Genomic DNA, 13,957 nt, shown 5'->3' with positions numbered 1-13,957 from the left:
ATGTATGTATATGAAATGTATGTATTTGTATGTGAAATGTATATGTATATGTATGAAAAAATGTATGTATATTTTTGTATATGTATGTAAAAATGTATATGTGTGGATATGTATGTAAAAATGTATGTATTTGTTTGTATATGTATGTAAAAATGTATGTATATGTTTGTAAAAATGTTTATGTGTATTTGACGTTATAATGTGAAATGTACATGATTGTATAATTGGAAAAAAAATTAGAAAAATATGAAATTGTACACTTGTGTTATAATTTTTCATATTATATATATATATATATATATATATATATATATATATATATATATATATATATAGTGTTATAATTTTTCAGGATGTTATTTTTTTGGGTTGCATTCGTTCATTTCATGGCTGCTGTGATGGGCCATGGAGGTGATGGTGGTGACGAGCCACCACATCCGTTCGGTGGAGATTTTGGTGTTCACCAGATTGATGGTAATTAATATTTATTCTAATTCATTGTATTTCATATTGTATGTATATAAAAAACTATCTTTACTAATATTTTTTTGCAGCTATACCTGCCAGACGAAGAGGTATGGCAGTAAACAAGAAAATACATCGGCTATATGAAGCAAACGGCAGACAACCTCTAAAAATAATATTTGACAGAAATACTTTTGTACCGATTGGGGATGTATACGAATGTTTCATTCGGGAGGTTGGAAGTTATATCTGGCGTGACATAGCTTTGGATAAGAACACCTGGAAAGAAGTTCTTGAAGCCGATCGGAATGGCATGTTTACATATCTTTCGGTAAATTATTTATTATTTATAAAGTTATATTTAACATGTTTAATTTTGATTTATTTTTAACTTCTTATTTTTTTGTAGACATATTTTGATTTTGAAGCCATTTCAAATCATCCCGATGCTAGAATTTTATGGGCATCACTGAACCATCGGATATGTCAGCGGTATAGAGGCCGCAAAAATATTGCAAAAGGTAAATTTATAGATATGCTAGAGGGTGCGGAGGCAGCAAGGGCTCGACCCCCCGTGGGTATGGATTCAGCGCGTTGGAGTGCTACTATTGGCCACTTCTTAACTGATACACATTGTAAACGATCCAGTGTAAACAAAGAATGCCGGAAGAAGCAAGTAGTTAAGAATCGTGGAGGGACGTGCAGCTACGGTAGTGCTTCTTTCAGAAATGTAAGTTACATTAATGTTTATTCAGTTATAACATATTTTGTAATGTTTATTTAAGTATAACATATTTTTTAATGTTAAATAGAATTTGAATAAACTTGAATTATTTCACCGTGCACATGTCAATAAACAAGGGGAATTCGTTGACCCGTTAGTTGAAGAACAATATGTAAGTTATTATTACTTAAAAATGAAGTAGAATGTTGTTTTTTTGTGTTTGTTTTGAAGTATATTAACAATCTTCGTGAAATGCAGAATGCTTTAGTTGCTGAGGTTGCTTTACAAACTCAGCACATAGCCGACTCCGGTGGTGATCCGAACTCCATTGATTGGATAGCCTTATTTGAGAAGGTGTTAGGTGCTCGAAGGGGACATGTGAGAGGCATCGGGCCTAAGCCTTCCGTAACGGGTACAAGTGCTCCCACCCAGTGGCAGTCACAGTCACAGACACCGCAACCAACACAGGTACTTATTAATTTGTTGTAAATTTTGTTGTTTGATAGTTTGGTAGTTTGTTAGTTTGTTAAATTGTTATGAATTTGGTTGTTTGTTAAATTGTTAAGGACTTAATGTGTTTGTGACTTAATTGTTAAGTAATAATAATTTGTTTTTATAGTATGATATATTTTAACTTATATTCTTACTTTGTAGGATGTGGATGTTAACGCTTTTCTCTAAAACCCGACGTTTGTGACGGCAATTGGAGATATTATCCGGTCATTTAGCAAGCAAGTCGACAATGCGACCAACGACGACGAGGAAAACGATGATGGGGACGACGATTAGTATATATTACTTTATGTTATGGATGATGTTATTATGGACTTAGATGATGTTAATGTGATATATTTTATGTAATGTTATTTGATGTTTTATGTAATGCATATTTTTAAATTATAAGTTTTATAATTGTATAAATTTTGTATTTTTATAATATAAACTAATATAAAATATAAATTTTATCTAAAAAAAACAAGCATTAGTGGCGACACCTTTAGGGACGATCTTAAGCATTAGCGACGACACACCCGCCGGAATATTTGGCCGGAGTAACACTGACCGGTAGCCGGAATATTATTAGGGACGACACCTTTTGAGACGACGATTGCTATTAGCGACGACATGTATTAGGGACGACACTTTTAAGGACGACTTTTGAGTATTAGCTACGAGGTATTTGCGGCGACCCAATTGAGACGACATGTCGTCCCTAATACCTTTAGGGGTGACAATCTTGACTATTTGCGACGCGTTTTGTCGTCCCTAAAGGTGCATTTTCTTGTTGTGAATGACGATGAAAAGTTATGATTAATAACGTGAATCAACACTGTGCATGGGCAAAGTTAGAAGAAATGTCAATCAACAACAAGAATGGTGAATGTAAATCCAAATCGTTATCGATTGTGCATCACATTATAGTGCATGCATGCGTTATTTTTTTAGATCCTCTTTATTCAACATGTACAAGTTTGAATTTCTTCATGAAAAAATGATCAAATCCCTCCTTGTCAATTAATGTCATGATGTAATCTCTTCTTCAACTTGGGAATTGAACACAAAGCTTGGAAAGGTTGTCGTAATATCCCTGCAATTCATTCATTCATTTTTACAAACTTATTTTATTATAAAAAGGGAATGACACCCATCAGCTGTAACATTATCTTTATCATAAATAATAATTAATAATTAATTACCTTAGATAAGGAAGTGTCATTATTTTCAACAAGGAGGGATTTTTGGTAACATAAGCTTGCCATTCTGATTTGTCAATCTTCCCATCCCGGTTTGCATCGGCATCTAAAAACGTCTGCTTAAAGCAAATAAAAATAAAAATTCACAACTCATACAAATAAAAAAATAGGAGTATATAAAAATCACAAACATGAAAAAGCAAACTTACATTGTCTAGTATCATCTCAATTGTCTCATCAGCAAGCCTTAGCTCAGATTCACGTAAAAGTGCAATTAACATCAGCTTAACCTGCAAATTAAAATTTGTAAAATAATGAAAACAAGGAGGACATTTACGTCTTTTGTAACAAAAAATATACCTCATGGCGCTCAATGAATCCTGTTCCATCCAAATCATAAAGCTTGAAAGAAACTGAGAAACAAAAGTAAAAATATATATAAAGAGATTAATTATTGGTTGGTTTTGGAATTTGGAAAAAATTGTAATTGGGGGATTTAGAATTATATTATATAAGGACTTACAATTGATTTTGTCTTCTAGTGGAGCTTTAGGGTGGAACACGTCAAGTGATCTAACAAAGTCACTAAAATCGACGACTCCCTTATGCTTAACGTCAAAAAGACTAAAAATCTACACACATATACGTACATATATGCAACTTTTTAAACCTTAATACCATATGCAAATTAATTTCACTTATATTGGGTTCATCTGTTTAGTGAAATTATTTGCATAAATCACTCAATTTAGTAAATTGGCCAATGGAACTGAAAATAAACTGGAGGAACAAGAACAACATACCCTATTTGCAAACAGATTCTTTTTCCTTTTGTTCTTGAACAAAGCTAGTAGAAATTCTTCCTGCATATATAATAGTTAGTGAACATAATTAAACATGACATATTGAATTATTTATCTACATAATTACGATTCTTAAATAGAAATTCTGACATAAACTACCTTGCTAATTAGTCCATCATCAACTACAGAACTGCTTATGCTCTTGAATAGCTCAAATAGTGCTTCAACCTCACTAACACTGACTGTATATATACAGTGGACACAAAATCAAAACAAGTTTTGAGCTGAATCATGATTGATATTAATTAATAAATTGATGATGTGGAAATTAAGAATTACAAGAAGTCTGAGAAGCAAGAGTCCTTGGGTCTTCACGGGCAGGAACCCGTCTTCCCACAGTGGAATAGCAACAGCCCATTCAACAACAAGGATGATGCAGGATTACAAGCATCGCAAGGATTCACTGCTGTTTATCATCAAAAATCATCTCACCCTTCACACCAATCACAATATCAAAACCAATTAGTCATCGATGATGCACAGGATAATTAATTATGCAAAATACAAGATGTTCTCTTAGTTCATCACAATCATCACAGACTGAAATACTACAATAACATCCCTTACAAATCATTTGAAGGGATATACATATATAAGAGGCAGAGCTACAAACATGAGGGATTTTGCATCATCATTCTTTTGCTGGCCATACTAAAGAGTCTAATAAAAAACTGGTATCATTCAGAGGTTATCAAATACCAAACAGCTTACTAACAAATAAAAAATGATCATATGAACCATTTTCTGCGTTGTTGATGAAGATGAACTCCATCACATGACCTATAGATTACATAAATTTCTGTTAGCAGTTTTTTTTTTTCTCTTTAATCAGCCAGAATAATCACAATCGCGATCTCATAAAATTCACACAAATTGAGAATAGACGCGCATTCATCCTTGGCCTTTTGTAGGGTTGGAATGACAAGAATATATCACAAGAAAAAATAATCATTCTTCAACAAAATCCACAGATGCAAACACCTTCGATCTTTTCACAATGTATGCTTCCGAAAAACATTTTAACGCAACAAACTAAATAAGAAACGATTCAACGAAACAAAGACTATAATAACGGTGATCGATAATGACGATATAAAACAATACTGGACACAAATTCACCATAACGAATCGCTTTCCTATATCCACCGCCTCTTGACGATTAACGCATATTCAAATTCAATGAACACCAAAACTATCCATACATAATTGCAATACAAGAATTAATCATACAAAAATCTGTAACAAAAGTAACAGAGAATTGAGAGATTGCATACCCGCAGGGACGAAACAAGCCGCCCTAGGAGAGATGACGTTTTCCTGGACGCCGGCAACCGGAAAGGGAGGTTATTGTGGAGAATCGTATAATGTGTATTGATCGGGATCTACACGAAGCCCGGGAAAATTTGCCTAGTCTTTTATGCCTCAACACAACCAAGTATATATAGATTCAGGCGGTGAACACAGCTACGTGATTGTCACGTGATAATTCAAGGGCTTTTTCCGTATAAAACACAATAGTTTCATTCTTTGTTAAATTTTTTTTTTTTAAAATCATTCTTTTTTATTTTTTGAAAATCAACCAAGTTGATGGATGCTCAAAACTGATAGTTGATGATAGCTGATAATTGATAATCCGTAGACGGTAGTTGGTAGCTAACAAATAACATTTGTTGCTTTTATTTACATAAAATGTTTGGCAAAAAAAGCTAGTAATTTTTAAAGATGTAAAACTCAATAAAACCAATAGCTAAAAGCTCAAAAAAAAGAAAAACTATTTGAATTAATTTTTAGATTACTAAGTTTTTTATTTTAAATAAAAACTAAAAGCTCCTACGGCCTAACGAAAATTTTTTTTTCCAATTTTTTTATTAAAAGTCCATATCGAACATCTCTATAATCTTTCATGTTTCAAGAACTTTGAAACTCGGTTTTTTACACTCCATATAAATATTATATCAAATGAGGTTTTCACTTATTGTTTCATATAATATGCGTATAAATGTGAGAAATCTCCAAAAAAAATTCTAAAATTTCAAAAAAATTAATGATTAAGTGTTATTTTTTTTAAAAGAAAAAAATCCAAGAAACCATCTAAATACATTTTAAATACATATTTATACATATAAAAATATATTTAGCTGCTGAAAATGTCAAAATGGGGGAAAGTAAATAAATTACCTAATTATTTGGTTTTTTGGGTTTTTCTATTAAAAAAAGATTATTACTAAATCGTTAATTTTTCTTAAAATTTTTTGGGGCTTTTCTAAAGATTTCCCCACATAAATGCTAACAAAATTTTATAAAACATAAGCCACACGTGGTTATTAAACTATTGAAAATATTTCATATTCGTTACAAATCTGGTTTCGGTTTTGGCAATATACTAAATGTTATAAAAGTTATAACCAAACTATGATTAGGTATTTTGTTTGTTTTATCGTCAATATAGGTTTTTCTTCTCGGTTTCCATGTTCCTTTCATGATTTTTTCATTTGTTTGTATTATATATTTGGTTTGCTTACATATTTTTGTTTGGTTGTTGGGTTCCTTTCACATAATTTTCGTTTGTCTGTATTAGCCTGTTTGTTTTTTTGTGGTTTTCTATGATTAGCCAACTTTTACTACCCAAAACACATGACTTTGATATAAAAGTTACATGGATTTGACTTTATGTTATCTAATGTGTTAACAATCGACAATATCAAAATCTTTTTAGTAAACCATCAGATTATCATTCAAATAGCTTCTTAATTCGTTATTCTTCGGATTTGAGTTGCTACCATCCGTATCATAGAGATTGGCGAAAACGTCATTATCAACATCATCAACGAACTTTTTCACGACTATTTTGTTGAGAAAATCCACAATTGTCGAGTCTTTCTAGATTGGTCCTAAATATTTCTCCATTTGCATGTCGACCTCTTAAACCATTGACGCCCTTTATACTCTATGTCTAATTTCCTGGATAATTTATCCACGTAATCAATCTTTTTTTTAAATGAACGTAACAAAAAAAAGTGATTTGATGATAGGATCAAAGAAAACACCAAAGTATGTAAATCATTCATCTTGTCATAGTCACCCCAATATTTATCGTATTTCGCATTCATGTCTATTATCATTTTAGTAAACTTTGGTTTGGCGGCCAATTTCTTAAATTCATGTTCACATCTAAAACTTCATAAATAAAGAGATGTAGTAAACGTTTTGATGTGGTCGAAACAATTTCCATTTTGTCTTAAACTTTTTAAGGAATGCCACCATATTTGTTATCATAGTGAAATCCTAATGTTCCGATGCTATACCTAGATCCTTTTCATATTTTATTTCTATCAAAAATACATGAAGAATGGATTAGGATTCATCAAGATGCAGAAAAACTAAAAATATTTCACCCTTGATACCCCGTCTTCGGGGGGCTGTAACTCAATTAATATGTAACAAAAAAGGTGAAATTGTAGTATAAAATTAAGTAAAAACAATAAACTACAAGTTGGAAAAATATCATGTCATTCCGACTTCAAACGATTTAGCTATGATAGTTTAAAATTTTTCACAGATTCAACAAAATGCATAAAAACTAGAGCTTTGAAATAAATAATATCTCTTAATAAAAATTCCATAAATACCTCCTGTAGCATCGTATGAATGAGGTCTTAAATAACTCGAAAATTGAGTTTCGTCGGGTAAGGGTGTCTCCACATAGAAACCTCTTCGTTTTGTAGCTAACAATCTTTCATAAACTTGCTTATTGATGTGTTTTTATATATAACCACTTAAAAGCTTTAAATTTATATCCTAATTATTCAACTCAGCTAAAAAACAATAGACATTGTACCTAGTCACGTAGTAATAAAGTAGAGTATATAAGAGTCGAACATAGACAACGATATTCTAGTTAAGAAAATAATGCCAAAAATTAAACTAAGAGAATAATTATTTGGGGGGTTTATCTGATTTTTCAATTTCATAAAAACTTAAATTAAATAACTAATTACTTCAAGCTAAGCAAACAATTTGAAAACGATTTTTAATCAAGGGAAGAAGATACTTTCGTTTAGCTTAGAACCCCCTTTTTCATATGGTCAATTTCAAACAATGGATTAATATCAGTTGGATAACAAATTAAAAATCAATAATTATCATGATCAGACTAACTAGCATATTTCAATTTATGAACCTTAAGCATAATGATCATGTTAGTTAAGAACACTAATTGATTTTAAGATCTATTTGGGCTATAAAAGAATGATCTAAGAATTATCTATCAATGATCAAGATTAGACAATCAAGCAATTATTATGATCAAATAATGCTCTTTAACACAATTAAGCAACAAACTTTATCACGTATACTAAGGTATGATCAACCCCTAGCTCTAGCAATTTAGAGGGTGTTTGACATAACTTTTAAAGTGACTTTTCACTTTTATCTTTTTCTAAAAGTCAAAAAGATGTTTGGTAATCCTGACTTTTCCAACTTTTCCAATAGAGTAAATGACATCTTTTTGAAAAGTCACGTAATCCTGACTTTTCCAACTTTTACAAAAAGGACTTTTTGGCTTTCAAAAGCTAAGCCAAACACCCTCTTAATGATCATAAACAACTAGGATAACAAGTTCATGCAATCAATGGCCACTTAACTACACAAAACTTGAGGACAAAGCAATATGTAACGTCCCAAAAATTTCAACCAATTAAAACTTTTCAAAACAACCTATTTACTAATAAAAGTGTTTACAAAAGCATTGTTTCCAAAACATTATTTAAAAATCAGTGTCTCCCAAGATAAACGACATAAAATCAGGATGTGTATGGTTACGCCTTCGCCTTGCCACGGTCCTCTGAAGTACTTGAAACCATAAACCAAAACTGTAAGCACGAAGCTTAGTGAGTTCCTCCAAAATACCACCACATAAACATAAAAAATAAGATATACAACAACATGTCGGGTCCTATCAACCATTGGGTTGGAATACCCCAGGCCCAATCAACCTCCGGGTCCAGTTATCCTCGAGATGGAATACCCCAGGTTGGAATGCCAATACACTATAGGTCCAGTCAACCATCGGGTTGGAATACCCCAGATCCAATCAACCATCGGGTTGGAATGCCAATATACTATGGGTCCAGTCAACCATCGGGTTGGAATACCCCAGAACCTATCACCATCGGGTTGGAATGCCAATATACTATGGATCCAATCAACCATCAGATTGGAATACCCCAGGCCCAATCAACCTCCGGGTCCAGTCATCCTCAGATGGAATACCCCAGGTTGGAATGCCACTATACAATGAGTTCAGTCATCATCGGGACAGAATACCCTCGGGCCCAGTCAACCACCGGGTTGGAATGTCCCCGGTCTGTTGGCTCACGCACATAGCAGTAAAGCCTCAACCACCAACCAAAATATATGCACATATAAAAAATAAACATATAACCGACCAATAAACTATCAGATAGATCTACAGAGCACTACTGCATAACATCATCCTATCTACAAGAATACCGATCAAACAGATCACTACACCACGATAACATACTATCACATAACAAGATATATAATCTAATGGGTCGGCCTTGGTGCCTTCGACTCGTAAGTACAATGAGGAAAACTCACCTCTCGATCTAATCAATAGCTGATGAGGTCCCGACTCCGAATCTCAGCTCTAACCGTCACATATCCATCCAAATGACCAATTCTCAAACACAATCCAAAATACCCAAAATACCCCTTGGTCAAACTTGGTCAAAATCAGGTAAAAGTCAAAATTCCAAAAAAAAGTCAACCGAGTCAACCCAGCTGAGTATGACCAACGTACTCAGCTGTACACCTAGTGTACGCGTTAGTTGACCAGGCACGGGCATGTAGACCACGTACGCGCAACGTACGCAGTTAGATGCCAACCCAACTCATTAGGAGCTTAATCCTTAAGCTCTTAAGCCCATTTTCCAGATCTAAGCCCAAAATGATGTCCTTGACCATAAAATATCCAAATTTATGGTCTTGCATGGCCATTAAGTGCTTAATATCCAAAATCCTATGTTCTTAACCCATTAAGACCATCTAACACATGGGTTATATACAACATTCAAGATCATATTTATGGTTCATAATAGCTCCATAATGGATAAAGTTTCCAGCTTTATCCATTAGAATGGTCCCAACAAACAAGATCTAGTCTTTAAGTCTCAAAGGGACCCAAAAAGTGCATATTTTTCAATTTAATCCATTAAGTCCAAGTCTCAAATCTTCATATCTGAATCAAAATGATGTTTGGATGGATAAAGTTTCCAACTTTATCCATAACAAGGTCACAAACTTTCAAGATCTAAACTTTATGCATTTAAAGTGACCAAAAGTTCATAACACTCAAAACTAGCTAGATCTAACGATATCATCATCAAGATTCAAACTTTATACCTCTAGAAGAAAGATCAAGGTGAACAAAGTCTGGATCTACAAGCTCCAATGCAACCAACACTTCTTCCATGAGTTCCTCATTCTCCAAGGTGCACCAAGAACACTCCAAAGCACTTTAAAACACCTTCTTTTTGCTCACAATGATCAATTTAGGGTTAGGGTTTCAAGAGAGGGTGTTGGAGAGGTGGAGGCTGAGAATAGAGTGGGTTTGGGGAAGTTAAGGAGCTTAAATGTAACATCCATAGAATTCACAAAAATTTTAAACTTTTTCAAACATCCAAAAACCACCATTTATTACAAATTGTTTTCAAAATAGTTTGTCATCAGAGTAATCCTAGAAATCATAACATAAAATATGAGGAGGTGCACGATCAAGCCTTTGCCTTCCCGCGATCATCTGATGTACCTGAAACAAAATCCACAACTGTAAGCCAGAAGCTTGGTGATTTCCTCCAAAATACCGATACATAACACATAGTACACATAATAACAATAACAACATGTAATGGGTCCACAGCTCTACAGACTGGATTACCCCTGAGCCCACAGTATGAGTCTGGCATGCCCTCACTGGACCTCAGCCCATATCTGGATTACTCTCGAGCCCACAACATAAGTCTGGTTTTCTATCGGCCCACAACTTATGTCTGGCTTGCTCCCTCAGTCCTCGAACTGGAATACAATGAATAGCCCTCAGTACGAGTCGGCATGCTCGGTCCAGCCCTCAGCTCGTATCTGGAATGCTTAGGAGTCCTCGGTATGAGTCTGGCATGCCCTCTCTGGCCCTCAGCTCATATCTGGTATACTCCAGGGTTTGTTGGCTACCGCACGGAGCAGTACAACCTCAACCCAACCCACACAACATGTCGACATGTAACAGATAAACACAACATGTCGACATGTCAGACGAGTGAGGGGTACCACAATTTTGGAGAAGTCCTGAATGAATCTCCGATAGTACCCTGCTAATCCTAGAAAACTCCTGATATCCGAGGGAGATTTTGGAACTTCCCACTGCATCACCGCCTCGATTTTGGCCGGATCGACCAAAATCCCATCCTGGTTAACAAGATGTCCAAGGAACTGAACCTCTCGCAACCAAAACTTGCATTTCGAGAACATAGCATAAAAACATTCTCGCCTCAAAACTCCCAATAACTCACGGAGGTGCTCCTCATGCTACTCTCTCGTCTTGGAATACACCAAGATGTCATCTATGAACACAATAACTGAGTGATCGAGCATCGGCCTGCATACCCGATTCATCAGGTCCATGAATACTGCCGGCACGTTGGTGAGCCCAAACGGCATCACCACGAACTCGTAATGTCCGGAACGCGGTCTTCTCCACGTCCTCCTCCCTCACCCTGACCTGATGGTACCTGGACCTCAGATCTATCTTGGAGAACCAAGATGCTCCCTGCAACTGATCGAAAAGATCCTCGATCCGTGGAAGTAGGTAACGGTTCTTCACTGTTAACTTGTTCAACTCCCGGTAATCAAGGCACATCCGGTGTGAACCATCCTTCTTCTTGACAAAAAGAATCGGCGCTCCCCGCGGAGAACTGCTCGGATAGATGAACTGCTTGCCTAGCAGCTCCTGTAGCTGAGATGACAGCTCCTGCATCTCAGGTGGTGCTAATCGGTACGACGCCTTGGCAATAGGGGCCGCACCTAGCACAAGGTCGATCCTGAACTCGACCTGCCTCTCAGGAGGCACTCCAGGTAACTCCTCTAGAAACACATCTGCGAAGTCTCTAAAAACTGGAACATCTGAAACTGAGACCTGCTCCCCGACCCGCGTATCTACCACATGCGTCAAATAACCCGCACACACGTGCTGAATATACTGCCGATCCCTGGCTGCCGAGCAAAACCCTGAATCCAACCTGGTGCCCTCTCCATGGATAACCAATTCTCCCTCACTTGGGGTTTGAACTACCACACGCTGACCCTCGCATTCGATCAGGGCACCGAAATGACTCAGCCAGTCCATGCCCACTATCACACAAACATCCCCCATGGGAATCAGGATCAAGTCAATTGGGAAGGATACCCCAAAGATCTCTAGAACGCAACCCCGATAGACTGAAGAAGCAGAAATCTCGTGTTCGTTGGCGATGGAGACTCGCAACGGACACTCTAGCTCTCCTAAAGGCAAACTGAACTCCCTACAAAACGACCAACAGATAAATGACCGACTTGCTCCCGAGTCAAACAATATAAGAGCCGACAAGGAGTTCACTAAAAACGTACCTAACATAGGCACAAACATATGAGCATACAATAAACATAAATGAGATAAGGAATATAAACATACCAGCCACAACATCTGGTGCGGTCCTGGCCTCCTCAGCAGTGAGCTGGAAGGCGCGTCCCCGAGCCCTCGGGGGGTCTGCTCTACCCTGACTCCCATCAATGATCCTCAGAGTAGCTGGCGCGGGAGCCTCAGCCGGCTTGGCGGTGAGCAACGGACAATTGGCCTTCATGTGGTCAACCTGATCACAATAGTAACAGATCCTCATACTCGGAACAGGGGCGGACTGGCGGAAGTCCCTCACATAATGCCCCTCATTGCCACATTTGTGGCACCCACTACTAGGTTGACAAGCTCCAGAATGAACCTTCCCGCACTTCCTATAAGTGCGTCTGCGCTGACCTCCAGACCTAGAATCGGCGGTCTTGAACCGCTTCGGCGCCGACTGCGACTGCACCAGGGCCTGCCTCTGCTCTCTCAACTGCAACTCAATCTTAAGCTCACGCCGCCTGGCGGCCTCATATAACTCCAACAAAGTATCACACCGTTGAGTAGAAACAAACTGTCTAATGTCCGTCTTGAGCATGCTCAGATAACGAGTCATCTGAGCCTGCTCAGAAGCAAATTCAGGGCAAAACATCACCCTCTCAGTAAACATTCGGATGATCTCCATCACCGACTCCGTACCCTGTTTCAGCTCCAAGAACTCCTGAGCCAACCTCTATCGCTCAACCCGTGGAATGTAGTGAGTGCGAAACATATCCCTGAACTGATCCCAAGATACTGCAGCCCTCTGCTCATCAGAGTATGCTCCTGTAACAAGTCTCCACCAGTCCTTCGCTCTGGACCTCAGGAGGTTCAGAGCGCATCTGACCTTTTGGTCAGCAGGGCATGAACAAGTGAAGAAGCATCCCTCCACATAAAACACCCACCTCATGGCTACAATCGGGTCCTGAACTCCATCGAAATTTAGGGGCTTCATGTTATCGAATTCCCGATACTGAAACACCCATCCTGACCCAACACCCACAGCCCCCACAGCTGCAGAGGCTGCAGCAGCAGCAGTCTCAGCAATGGTTGCGTATCTGTCATCAAAATACTCCATCATCGCGGTCTTGATAGACCTAAACATCTCCGGAATCTGACCCCGAGCAATCTTAACCACCTCCTCATGAATGATCTCCCTGACGTGATCCTCTGTCAATGCAAGCCTATCCTGACTGCCAGGTCCCGATCCTAACCCAGATCCGATCTCAAATCGCCTCGTAACCACCGTACTAAAAATATACCAGGAAGATATCAGACATTCCATATAAATAACGGGTAACCAACTCCCAACACCGCCCTAGGGGTTGTGACTTCCTTTCTACGCGTATGGGTCCTATGCTTTCAGTAGTACGGGCCCATACTACCTTTCCCACCTACCCATATTTGTCTCAAGGATCATCACAACGCCCTAAAAATATACACAAGCATAGGCGAGCGCTCAATCCTCACTCCTAGAGGAGGGCTAAACATCTCACAACTG

The 13,957-nt window shown here is 37.3% G+C and overlaps 1 pseudogene across 1 annotated transcript; it reads right to left on the bottom strand.

The window, feature by feature from the left end:
* Positions 1-2,526: 2,526 nt before the first annotated feature.
* LOC145165452 (calcineurin B-like protein 9) lies at positions 2,527-5,240 on the bottom strand (annotated as a pseudogene). The gene is made up of 9 exons (XR_013740061.1): positions 5,021-5,240; positions 4,026-4,179; positions 3,846-3,928; positions 3,687-3,746; positions 3,407-3,515; positions 3,244-3,296; positions 3,093-3,173; positions 2,887-2,999; positions 2,527-2,777 (listed from the first exon to the last, which is right to left on the bottom strand). The product of XR_013740061.1 is annotated as a calcineurin B-like protein 9 (transcript).
* Between the last annotated feature and the right edge of the window lie 8,717 nt (positions 5,241-13,957).

This window comes from Lactuca virosa, chromosome 3, assembly GCF_052849685.1.
Source record: "Lactuca virosa cultivar CGN04683 chromosome 3, Lactuca_virosa_CGN04683_v6, whole genome shotgun sequence".
Taxonomy (NCBI): domain Eukaryota; kingdom Viridiplantae; phylum Streptophyta; class Magnoliopsida; order Asterales; family Asteraceae; genus Lactuca; species Lactuca virosa.
Note: the sequence above shows the minus strand (reverse complement) of the source record. Positions and strands in the feature narration are given on the sequence as shown.